Source organism: Dermacentor andersoni, chromosome 1, assembly GCF_023375885.2.
Source record: "Dermacentor andersoni chromosome 1, qqDerAnde1_hic_scaffold, whole genome shotgun sequence".
Taxonomy (NCBI): Eukaryota; Metazoa; Arthropoda; class Arachnida; order Ixodida; family Ixodidae; genus Dermacentor; species Dermacentor andersoni.
Window position 1 is genome coordinate 366563283 of NC_092814.1, and position 13541 is coordinate 366576823.

Sequence of the window (13541 nt, forward strand, 5' to 3'; positions counted from 1 at the left end):
CTTTATTAACCAAGCATGAAATGCGTAGATAGCAAATAGAAGTAATATGAATAGTCATACTTTACCTGTGGCTCAACTGTGAGACTTTCAGCCAGCTGGGAGCATCGCTCGATTACGGAACTCCATGTGGTGGGTTGATCATCCTGCTGCATGTTGGTCAGGATGGCACTTCGAAATTTTGTCGCAGCAGGGATGAAGTGATGAGCACATTTTGGTTCCAGGGATAACAGTGCTTGTCTGCTCCCACTTTGGTGGCACGCTGATAAAAATTCTGACCACTTTCATTCTGTGTATGTTGAACATTCACCCGGCGCAGTTTCCCACGACATGGTCTTTCACCGTCCATTACCCTCTTCTTCATCTTTGATGATGAAAAGCTTACACCTGATACAGGCTTTGCTTCAAGGGACCGTACAGTTGGCGGCAGCCATGCATTTTCTTTATCGGTGCAGGCTCGTCCATCCCGTCTCTGCACGACAGCCTGTATGCAAAACAGGATAGCGCCAATGTGGGAACAGGCTTCCCCTAAGCCTGCCTTGCATCAGCACCAGCCCATCTTCTTTCACAAGGAGCCAGGGGTGCAGTGGTTTCTCACTCAGTGACTGGGAGTGTAGAACCTGCATTAAAGTGAGAATAAGCTGGTGAGAAAACAACAGTTATGAAAGCTTTTCCTTAAGGATTGTTACTTCGGAGCTCGTTCAGAAAAAAAACATGTTTGCGCACAAACATCGCAGTTGTGCCGCAGCAGCCAGAACTAGGCTGTTTGCCAATGAGCATTAGCAAACCCACAGTACACACGCATGCATCAGGAATGCTAAAACAAACATGTTGGCATAATGCGTGAATATTAGTGTATCGGCAGTTAGATTTTAAGATTAGAGATTGCTCGTTTTGCGATCGAACAATCGACACATTTACGCCGCTGCCTATGCTCAGTCAAAAGTCGTGTAACGAGAAAATTGAAAAGAAAAACTACATCATTTCTCCACAATGCGTGATCGCTGCGGTACACAGCGCTTAAATCAGCGAAGAGATTGCACGTTTTTTGATCGAACAGTGCCCACATTTGCGCTGCTGCCGATGACGCTACGCAGAGTAATGAAATCGTTCTGGTAACGCGACGATTTCGAAACACATCAGCGCTCGACATCATGCCACCGCTTCAATACGCAACACTTGACGGTGTTGCAAGAAAACAAATGAGCTTACCCTGCCAAGGATGACCATTCGGCTGTCGGCGAGAGCTTTGAGACGCGGTTCCTGCACCCAACCGCTGGTCAGATAATTGTGAGCTTCCAAAGCCTTGTATGATTTCAGCTGCTCTCGAGTTATGAAGCTCGTTGCATGGACGAGGCAATCCTTAATGTCTGTGAAATCCACACGTGGCAAAAGGTTAACGTCGCACTTCACTTCTGATTCGTTCAAGTCAAGAGGGTCAACACCGCCGCGCAGGCGCACCTTTTCGTCGTAGCGCGACTTTTCAGGCTCTTTCAGTCCACGCGCGTACGCGCTTAACCGCATACTGATCGAACCACGATGGAAGCAAATCTTCCGAACACCTCAATGCGCCGTCCACTGGCAAAAAAAAAAGATCAAAACAGTACGCACAGCCTAGCACATTGGTGGTAGTCGTACTGCGGCGCCCGCGCTCGCGACTTTCGCGAGCGTACTTGGCTCTTTACTCTTCCTCATTCATATAAATGACTTGCCTCAGAACATCCCTATTGCAAAAACCAGCGTCTTCCAGTGTGAAACCAGCGCGCTTTATGGCGCTGGGTTGCACTGGGTACGCTGGCACTCACTGGGACTCACTGGGACACCACTGAGAACGCTGGATAAGAATTGGGTCACACTGGAAGAGACGCTGGTTCCACTGCCATGACGCCGGTGCGCACTGGTTTGTGCTGTACAGGCGCTGGTTCTCGCTGCAGTTCGCTGGTTCGCACTGGAAACTGCGCTGGTTGTGTTTGTGCCGCGCTGGTTCCAGTACGCAAGGACGCGCGCTGCTGAATATTAAATGCTTTATACAATTTCATCGCTTGATACTAGTATCTTGTCCTAAATAACGCTATATCTTGGGGTTATAAAACCTTAGTTCATGTCACAGCTTGGAATAAAGGTGCGTGAGCTGCCCTGTTTATTCATGCACATTTGAAACTGAAAATCGCTTTCGTTTTTTTCATTTTCCCTTTTGACTGGGCGGATAGCTAAATTCTTGAACGAAACCACGTAAACGCAGAGGACACCGCGTTTTTTAGTAGTTCGCACGTAACGTATGACTGGGAGTTGTCGCCGTTGTCGCAGTGTTGTGGAGTGGACATGAAATGCAGAAGTCGTTCAGACGCGCGCGAACGGACCCCGAGTTCGAAGCCAATTGCTGACTGATATTATCGCACCGATAACAAAGCTGAGGTGATTCGTGCGCTTCCACTTTCCCCATTGCACTAAAAAAAGTTCTGAGGCTCAAATACGCACATTTTAGCTTTCGCCAGCTACCCGCGCCGAGATCGGTCCCCCACCGAAGCTTAGGCCTAGCGTATCCGCCGAGTCCGTCCTCACGCTATCCGCACGTCTAGGCTGAGGAGTCAAGAAATATAACAAGGATATATCACTCTATATTTCAGCCTTCGTAGCGGTGTTCTTAATTAAACAATTTTTTCATGTCTACAGTGCCAGCACAAGAAGCGATGACCGCTGATTTGACGCGCCATAAACACAGGTATATGTGCTATCGCCGAAGGCTCGCAGCACTAGCCTGCGCTTTTCTGACGAAGATATATGACTAGACAGGCGTGTTTACTGAAAGGCATCACTGAACTAAGGAAACGTTGCATATCCTTTGCGTGAAGAACAAGAAACAGCTATCGAAATCGGCAGTAACAGCCCATACACCGTTCCGGGTCGGCGGTTCATTTAGGGCTTTTTTTCGAAGTTAAAATAGCAATCGCAAGAGAAAATCGATGTTGTGGCAATTCCAAGCATACTGCTGAATACGGACAGCAACTTTTTTTTTCTGGTACAGGCGTGAGTTTTAGTTGCTTGGCCATAGCGCATCAACCATGTCTGTACGAGACGTAGCGCTGCGAAACAAACTTCTTCTCGGCTTTGACATGGCAAATTATCCGTACATTTCCGTGTGCCGGCGTGGCGTAGCGGTTGAGTGCCCGGCTTGGGATCCGTTGGTCGGACGATAGAATCCTCGTCGAAGCAGCTTTGTTTTTACGTTTTTTGTTTTTTTTTATTGCCCTAAAACGCTCTTTGTTGCTTTCTGTATTCAAAAAAATATATACGGCGTCCAGGCACCGCATATTTAACGCGCTAGAGCTGTTTTTCGTGCGAGTAGCCAGTGCCTCCCAGTACGCTGCGCCTTCCCAGCGCCCCAGCATCCAGCGCGCTGCACTCGGCCCATAATCCGGCGTACTGGGTCCCAGTGGCACTGGGTTTTGCAATAGGGATAGCATCTTCAACTCGCATTTTTGCAGATGATCGCATTATATAGCGCACAATTAACAATATTAATGACCACCAATTGCTTCAACAAGACATAGATTGAATACATTAGTAATTGGTTTAAAACCTGGTTATTGACTTGAACGTAACAAAGGGAAAACTTGTCTCATTTAGTCGTGAGCGTGACCATTCTAATTATATTGCGACTTAGTGACGGTGAAGAACACAGTAGCGGAAACTGTAAAACACAAAACTGTCTCTTTATTGTGCGAACCTGTGGCCATAAATTCATATGACACCCAAAGCACAGCGGTAATGATGAGGACAGTCTGCGATCGGCGAAATCTGATCAGCGTTTGAAGCCCGTCGGCTTTTATACAATACTCGTCGTGACATGATTGTCGTCATATCGCATGACAGTCAGTGCATCTGCCTAAAATTAAATATAGAAATTCTCCCCTTTACAATCGTAGATGCGTACCTAGTTCCATCAAGCCCGTTTGACATCAAAAGACTAGAAGACATTATGAAAGCATACCCGGTCCTTGCATTATCGCCAGGCACTTTAACGCCCATCACACCATTTGGGGATGCTCGAAAGTCAACAGAGCGGGACGAAAAATCGTTTTATTTTTCTCCAATCATAACATCTTGCTGCTGAATGACGCTAGTCCAACATTTCTAAGGAGCACAGTGTGCACCAGCTGCCTAGACATGACTTTGGATCACGCTGCTTTGCAACGCGCACTAATTGGCTTTTGAACATTGAGACACGTGGGAGTGATCACATTTCCACACACCTTAAGGTAAATGGTATGTCTAACAGTCATCCGCCTAACAGACTACGAAGAATAGATTGGACTGCGTTTAAAAACCTACTGAAGGACGATTGTTGGACAGGTCTGTCCTCAGGACTGTAAGAAGCTATTCATACATGCATATTGCGTGTTTCTTGTGGCCGATGCACGCGCGCACCCCCAAGAAGACGGCAAACGCTCTCTGGCTCTCGAGCTGTCAGCTGAACTTGCTAGTGCTGCATTATCTTTGTAAATATACTTTGTAAATAGTCTGCAGTCTCAATCCTTCGTTCGCGTAACATTTTGGCGGAGGGTGCCGTTCCCTATCCTTACCATGGTGCTCCGCAGCGGCCGCACCATCCTGCTTTCAGCCCTGGCTCCCGGTGACGACATCTCGTCTCCTACTCCTTCGACCCCGACAACAACGTACGTTACGGTTACCAATCCGCGCGATCCTGGCATATTCTCCAGCCAAGATAATGTCGACGTTGAGGACTGGCTCAGCCTGTATGAGCGTGTTAGCCGAAGTAACTTCTGAGATCCTACCATTATGGTAGCGAATGTCCTATTCTACTTGGGTGGAACTCCTCATGTCTGGTTCCGGAAACACGAGAACGAGATCTCTAGCTGGGATGAACTCAAGGAGAAGCTCAGCAATCTCTTTGGAAATCCCACGGGTCGGCAGCTGGCTGCTAGAAAAGAGCTTGCTACCCAAGTTTAGTCTTCTACTGAATCGTATGTCTCGTACATACAAGACGTGCTCGCTCTTTGCCGGAAAGTCGACAAAAAAATGGCCGAGGTTGACAAAGTCGGCCACGTACTCAAAGGCATCTTGGACAATGCGTTAAACTTGTTGGTCTTCAACAATGTGTCCACCATCGACGGCATTGTCAAGGAATGTCGCCGTTTTGAGCTCACCAAAACCACCGCATCATTTCACAATTCTCCCGGCTCCCTAACTTGGCTGCGACGTCGTCTTGCGTCGACCTTACCGCTTCACCACCCTTAAATGAGCACGTCACACCTATTGTTCGCCGCGAGCTCGAGGCCACAAGCCCTGCGCCGTTCCATCAACGCACACTTGACCCCACCATTGACCAACCAGCCCCAGCGATCTCTCGCATTCAGGGAGTTGTGCGGGAAGAATTTGCAAACCTAGGTTTTCGTGCTGCCTGCTCCGTCCCCCATCCTGACGCCCGACCGGTGCCGACTGCTACGTTTCACGGAAATCTGTATTCCCCTCCCAGATACCGTAACCCTCCCGCGTGGAAAACTCCGGACGACAAGCCCATTTGCTTCCGTTGCCTCCGCATTGGCCACGTCGATCGCCACTGCCGCACCTACTGGACGTCGCCGTATTCAAGCTCCTCGCCCCGTCTCCTCGCCCATATGCCAACCGGCGCCTTTGCCCGCCTCGCCGTATGCCTCCTACTTCTGACGTATCCGTCGATGTCAGTCGTCCTGCTCGCTCGCCGTCACCTCAGCGCCGTCGTTCGCTGTAGCCCCAGCCACGCGGCTATTCGTCGCCGACCAATTATGGACCCTCCCGGACAGAAAACAAGACCATGCAGCTCCTGGAGGTAGTGCTGCATTATCTTCGTCGTGTCGAAATCCTCCGTTCACCCTCCCAACGATCCAGAACTTACGTGATATTCACGTCCAGGGTGTCCCTGTGACGGCGTTAATGGATACTGGAGCCCATGTATCCATAATGAGTTGTTATCTCCGTCGTCGACTGAGGAAGGTTCCCAAGCCTCCTACTACTCGAGCCGTACGCGTGGCCGATGGCAGCACTGTACACGTCACCGGTATGTGTACAGTGCTCACGGAATGAAATAGGATACGGAGCATTTAATAGAACCCTACGTATGTGCAAAGTACGCGAGAGCACCATGTCATGCTGCTAGGAATTTGGTCACCAAACGTGACGAGGACTCCGATGTAAGCGTACGCGCCAAAATTACGTCGATGTGACACGAACTGCAGCCGGTTCAAACGAAAGTATGCGCATTACTTAGCCCTAAACTGACGCGTTTGATTTCGTGAGCACTGTACTTCCCGTATAAGTATCGCCAACCGCCACGTTCCTGTTCTTTTTACAGTGCTGACCAATTGTCCCCATGATTTAATCCTCGGACTCGACTTTCTTACGACGCATTCAGCTTTGATCTACTGTTCTGCCGGTACCATTTACCTCGAACTTCCGCTACTCGCGCATATTCAGGCGAACTGCCGAACAACTTTAGTACGACCACCTTCGTACGCCTGCCACCTAAAGCCTTGACTTTCGTCAATTTGGTATTATCATTTCCTGTGCCCGATGGTTATTACGTTGCCACACCTGTTCCTGATGTCCTTTTGGTGCGCTGCATCACTGTGCCCCACTCCGTCGTCACCGTCGTCGATAAGCGGACATGCCTCCCCGTCGTCAATTTTGGCCTGACAAAGGAAGTTATACCTAAAGGATATCGGTTCCAACACTCTGTGCTATCGGAGTTTACCACGTCACGACGTTTTCCGCAGACGTCTGCTACGATTCTTCACCATGTCCACAGGATGCTATTTGCGCTGACGTAACATTTCGGCCCATGATTGCTGCGGACCTATTGCCTGAACAAGCAGCAGCTCTATGTGGCCTTTTGGTTTCCTACCACGACATCTTCGACCTCAGCAATCACCAATTAGGCCAGACTTCAATTGTTAAGCATAACATAAATACTGGTGATGCCAGCCCTATTCATCGCCGGCCATATCGAGTTTCTGCTTCAGAGCGTAAGGTTATTCAAATTGAGGCGAACAAGATGCTTGCGAAAGGCATTGTTGAACCTTCGTCGAGCCCTTGGGCGTCGCCCGTGGTGCTTGTTATAAAGAAAGATGGCACATGGCGTTTCTGTGTAGATTATCGTCATCTCAACCGCATTACCAAGAAAGACGTCTACCCCTTACCTCGCATTGACGACGGCCTCGATTGTCTCCACGGTGCCAACTACTTTTCGTCAATAGACCTGCGGTCTGGTTATTGGCAGATTTCTGTGGATGAAACACACCAAGGAAAGACCGTGTTCGTCACTCCTGATGGTCTATAGCAATTAAAAGTTATTCCATTCAGTCTATGCAATACACCAGCAACGTTCGAACGTATGATGGACTCTTTGCTTCAAGTGTTCAAATGGTCAACATGCCTCTACTACCGAGACGACGTTCCGGTATTTTCACTTACATTTGAGACACGCCTTGAGCGCTTATCAGCTGTTGTTCAAGTCTTCAGCGAGGCTGGGCTCGAACTAAATTCCTCGAAGTGTCACTTCGGTCGTCGTGCGATTACAGTGCTGGGCCACCTCGTCGACGCTTACGGTATTCAACGAGATCCGGAGAAAATTCGTCCTGTCACGTCCTGATTCGTCCCTTCACCTGTTTGTTCTCCTGGATGGTGTACTATACCGCCACAATGTACGGCCCGACGGTCCTGCCTTACTCCTCGTCATTCCTAAGCACCCCCAGTCAGCTGTTTTCCAAGAACTTCATGATTTACCGACGGCAGGCCACCTTGGCGTCTCCCGCACCTACGACCGGATTCGCCGACCCTTCTTTTGGCCCGGCCTTGCCGGCTTCGTCCGGAAATACGTTGCGGCGTGTAAAAAATGCCAGCACCAAAAAACACCATCGACGCTTTCTGCCGGGTGTCTTCAACCGCTCGACATTCCTTCGCAGCCGTTCTTTCGCGTCGACTCCGACTTACTTGGCCCTTTTCCTCTTTCCACGTCTGGAAACAAGTGGGTCGCTGTGGCGACGGATTACGCCACTCGCTACGCCATCAACAGAGTGCTTCCAACAAGCTGTGCCACAGATGTCGCTGATTTTCTTTTACGCGACGTGATTCTGCAGTATGGTGCTCCACACCAACTGCTCACAGAGAGTGGTCGGACATTTCTTTCTCAAGTCACCGCCGACATCCTGCAGTCCTGCTCCACCAAGCACAAGCTGACTACGTCTCACCATCCACAGACACATGGTCTCATTGAGCGCCTGAATCGCACCTTAACAGACATGCTTGCAAAGTACGTCTCGTCCGACCATACTGATTTGGACCTTACCCTACCTTATGTCACTTTTGCTTATAATTCTTCGCGTCACGACACTGCCGGTTATTCCCCTTTTTTTCTGCTGTTCGGTCGACAACCCACATTGCCACTGGACACATCCCTTCCGTCCGCCGCAGCAGAGACCAGCGAGTATGCACTCGACGCCACCAACAGGGGCAGCCCAAGCACGCGAAATTGCTCGCGCTCGCCTCCTGACCTCTCAACAGAAGCAACGGCGCTTGTACGATCGCCAACACAGAGACGTCCACTTTTCGCCTCGATCTCTGGTACTCCTGTGGCCCCCGACTAGTCACGTAAGCCTGTCAGAACAACTCCTGTCTCGGTACACAGGCCCATATTGCGTGCTGCGGGCCGTGACTCCAGTTACCTACGAAATCGCCCCAGTCAGTAAGAGTGCCTCGTCTGCCCCAAATCCCACTGACGTTGTGCATCTCGCACGCCTCAAGCCATATTACTCTCCGGTTATCACCGGTATCTCAGGTTATAACCGCTCTCAGAGCCATGAACTTCGGAGTAAGCTGAATTTTGTATTGGGGCGACAAGGAAGGATCGAGTCTATAGAACGAATTGCTTACAAAGGACAGAAGTTATCACGGCAGGAAACGGTCCAACAGTTTAATAAACATTTTTTGTATGGCGATACCTATGTTACTTCTGCACAACTTCCTGATCTTGCTTTCCCTCCAAATCAGAACACGCTCTTTTTTCAGCCTACAGATGTTCATGAAGTGCATACAGTATTTTATAGCTTTAAAAACTCGTCATGCATTGAGGCTGATGGGATACAAATAACACCCGTAAAATTTGTGCTGCATGAGATCACTGAGCTACTTGTGCACATATACAACTTGTGCATCTCAACCAGTGTTTTTCATGCAAAGATAAGACTGCGAGAGTAACAGTACTCCATAAGAAAGGTCACAAGCTAGACATACATAATTACCGGCCCATATCTGTTCTCCCTATCTTTTCTAAAGCTTTAGAGAAAATCATATTTTTACGTTTAAACTCATTCTGTAATAAGCACAACCTAATTAGCGAATCTCAGTATGGCTTTGAAAAAGACAAGTCCAGAGAGTTAGCCCTACTGCATGATAAAGAATATATACTTACCAATTTCGAAAACAAGCTCATCACTCTCGGGTTATTTCTAGATTTCAGTAAAGCGTTCGATTATATTAGCCACAATATTCTTTTTCATAAGCTCAATCCTTATGGAGTTAGAGGACTTCTTGAATTTCTTAACTCGTATCTTCAAAATAGACGCCAGTATGTACAGGTTTATACCTTCTGGAGTACCTCAAGGCAGCACTCTGGGTGCTTTGCTTTTTAATCTCTGTGTTAACGATATTGTGAATATTCATTTCAATGTAAAATGTTTAATTTACGCAGACGACACCAGCATATTTGTAACATCACGTTCTTACGCCGAGCTTACCACAATATCAAATGAAGTGCTCCTGGAACTTAGTACATGGTCTAAGCAAAACTATTTATGTGTCAATCCAAGCAAAACTAAAGCTATAATTTTTCGTCCAAAAAAAGCACCTCTTCTTTACTACGTGGTATAACCTATAATAATGCTCAGATTGAATTTGTAGAAAGCATCAAAATCCTAGGCGTGCATTTTTCTTCATGGCTGCTATGGAATGAAAATGTAAACTTTGTAACGCAAAAACTGAGTCAGATAACAGGTATAATAGGCGAAAACCGTTGCCCTCTTCCTACATCAGTTAAAGTACTATTACATGACGCCTTATTCGCCTCTCATATCAATTATTGTCACCTGGTATGGGGCGCTACAACTGACACGAATTTAAACAAATTATTTTTATTACAGAAAAGGATAGTACGTGACCTCGCAAATGTTTCGTACGATAGACACACCGAGCATTTATTTGACAACTTTAAAATCATAACAGTGCACAAAAGTTTTCGGCATCGAATTTCGCAGCAGTTTTAACACATGAACAGGAAAAGCGATATATCCCTTGTCAAATTATCATGTTTAGAAGAACGTGTCTCCTCACGTCTCACAAGAAAGACAGAACCCTTGACAGTGCACTGTTTTAGAACTAATTACAGCTCACAAATCCTAAAAAACAACTTACCAAGGCTTTTGACTGCTTACAACAAATCTGGAATTTATATTTGTGTCCTTACACCATCAGAATTTTCTCGACTTAATCAGCAGGACTAATATTCATGTTTATACGGTCAGCTATTTCAGAAGTGCAGATTACTGTACAGCTTTTGTTTACATTTATATTACATATATATGTGTATATGTATGTATTTATTTCCTCTGTAATGCGTGAAATGTTGCGTAACTTCATTACGCGCAACTACCCACTTTTCCCACTTAGTGCTTCTCATGCATTCTTGGAAAACTGTGTATTTTTGTATTGTTAAAAACGCGCGGCAGTTCCGCGTTGCCCATGTCTTGTTATCATAGGGGGCAGGGTGTTTTTTCAAGCTGCACTTGCAGCTTTTCTTCTCTGTCTCCCCCAATCTATTGGAAATACAGATATATTCAATTCAGTTCAATATTTAGACGGCCCGGGACGGCGCTTCTGCCACCTGGGGTAATAATACATGCATATTGCGTGTTTCTTCTGGACGATGCACGCGGGCGCGCCGACGAAGACAACGAACGCTCTCTAGCTCTCGAGCTGTCGACTGAACTGGTCAGCGCTGCATTATCTTTCGTAAATATACTTTATAAATAGTCTCCAGTCTTAATCCTTCGTTTGCGTAACACTAATAAAGAAGCCGAGCAGACCGCTATGTGCACTCTGATGTGCTCACCGAAGTACTCGCAATTCTATCTGGAGCTGGAGCGGCTTCGTATGATTCGTCGTCGCGCCGAACGAAGATACCGACGCACGAAGTTTATTCACGATGTAAGGCCGGTCCAGCGCACTCTTAAGAAAATTCAACGTTGCATAGATAAGCTGGAATCCAAGCGATGGACAAAATATTGCGAGTCTCTTTACCCCCATAAACCAGTATCTGAAATATTGAGAACTGTCAGAGGTCTACGTTGCTCCAAAGCAATGCATCCCATTCAAGGCGCCAGAACTCTTCCAACGCCGACAAGACTTCGATGTAGCGGAAGTTTTCTGTGCTATGATTACAAGCCAGTCAACAGGCACAAGTTCCCTTACCTTTACCTACATTCCGGGCACATGGTATTTACGCGTGTACCTGCCGTTCACCACTCAAGAGCTCGACGCGGCACTTGCCTTATTTAATCCGTCGTCGTCACCTGGTCCAGATGGTATACTTTACTGTACGTTGTGCCACCTCGATCAACAGGCGCGAAGTGCACTGCTGCACATCTTCCACGAGTCCTGCCAGGATGGAAACGTTCCTCAAGAATAGAAGACCAGTCGTCTGTTACCGCTTATGAAACCTGGCAAGTCTCCTCTAGACATTATTTCATACCGCCCAATCGTGCTGTCTAGTTTCATTGGAAAAGTGATGGAAGGAATGATCCTCGCTCTTCTTGAATGATGCCTGAAACGCTACGAAGTTTATCCATACGCCATTAATCCTCCATCGACAACGTCATCGATTAGTTACATACGTTGAACATCAAAACGCATGTAAGCGATTATCTGTCGCCATGTTCTTCAATATCAAAGGAGCGTATATCAATGCTCTTCATCTGGCTATATTTGGGGCTCTGGTCGGTCCGTCGACTCTATTGGTGGTCACGCAGTCATATACATATGCGGTCGCTCTTTGTGAATGCCGAAGAGGGCCCAGCTTCTCCACACTACACACACCGTGGAGTTCCGCTTGGTGGTGTCTTGAGCTCCACACTGTCCAACGCCGTGCTCATTGCTCTCCAGAATGCCTTCCAAATACGGTAAAATTGTCAATCTATGCCGATGACATCTGCATCTGGACATCTGGCGTGGTGTGTCCTCAAGTGCGTGCAAGGCTCGAAAAATGTGCGACGCGGTAACAACGTACCTTAGCGAAAAAGACCTAAAATTTTCCCTACAAGGATGTGCATTGGTCGCATTTAGCCGGAAACTGATGGCTTCGTACCCCACATCCATCGACGGACAAAATATCTCTTATGACAGGACGAAAAGATTTTTAGGGGTAATCACCGACCGTAACCTCTGTCGCAGTCCCCGTGTTACCTACCTCAAAAAGCGCCTGACAGCCATCTCTCATCTTTTCAAGTTTCTTGGAGAAAAAAACTTGAGTACCGACAACGATGCAACTGTACAGGACGTTGTTTCTGAGGTGCAGCTTGGCAGGGCTGACTTGACCTGCCGAACTAACATCCGTACAATCGCAAGTGCTCAGGCCCAGGCTCCTAGGGTCTGTCTAGGGTAGCTACGATGTAGATCAATATGAGAATTCATTACATTTGTGCATGACTACCCAGCCAAGATTCAACTGTTATGGAAGCGCTAAGAACACACACCAGGCACCTTATTGCGCCCCTTTCCACTTTCAAGCCTCACTGCCAGAAGACCGATCACGCGCCTCTTTTTGTAAGACAATACTGCTTTGCCGTGTGTACCTCCCATCAGATTACACAGCTGTAGCGAGAGGCCTGTTCCCCCTTTGCTGCTTGGCTCAGCCACGGGTTTTACTGGCAGTATGAGGAATTCGAACGAAGGGCACAGCTGTCATCACCAGCTCTCAAGCAGCGTTCGCTGCTATAGTGGTAGGACAAATACAACGGTCATACCTATCTACACACTTAGGTTTAACCACCATGCATGAGTCTGCTGTATCAGTAATCTTTATTGCAAAGCTCAACGCCTTGAAGTTCAAGACATCACACCTACGACATCGACAGCCGCGGAGCTTGCTGCTCTTCGTAGCACACTTTGCATAATCAGATAGGAACCACTGCAAAAATGGAGTCTTGCCAGTGACTCCAAGGTGGCATGATTTCCGTCTTACGCGTGGACCCTACGAACAACCATAGTTCTGGAAACCTGAGAGATCCTCCACCGAATTTCGATGAAGGACACGATGTCACATTTCATTGGCTCCCTAGCAAGTGTGGCGTAATGGCCAACGAACATGCCGATAAAGCTGCTCGATCTGCTCATAAAGACGGCGTGCAGGAACTAATGCCGCTAACAAGAACAGATGCAGCAGTGAAACTTCGTGCTTGCAAATGATGCCACGCTATGATTGTGGAACACACCTAGTT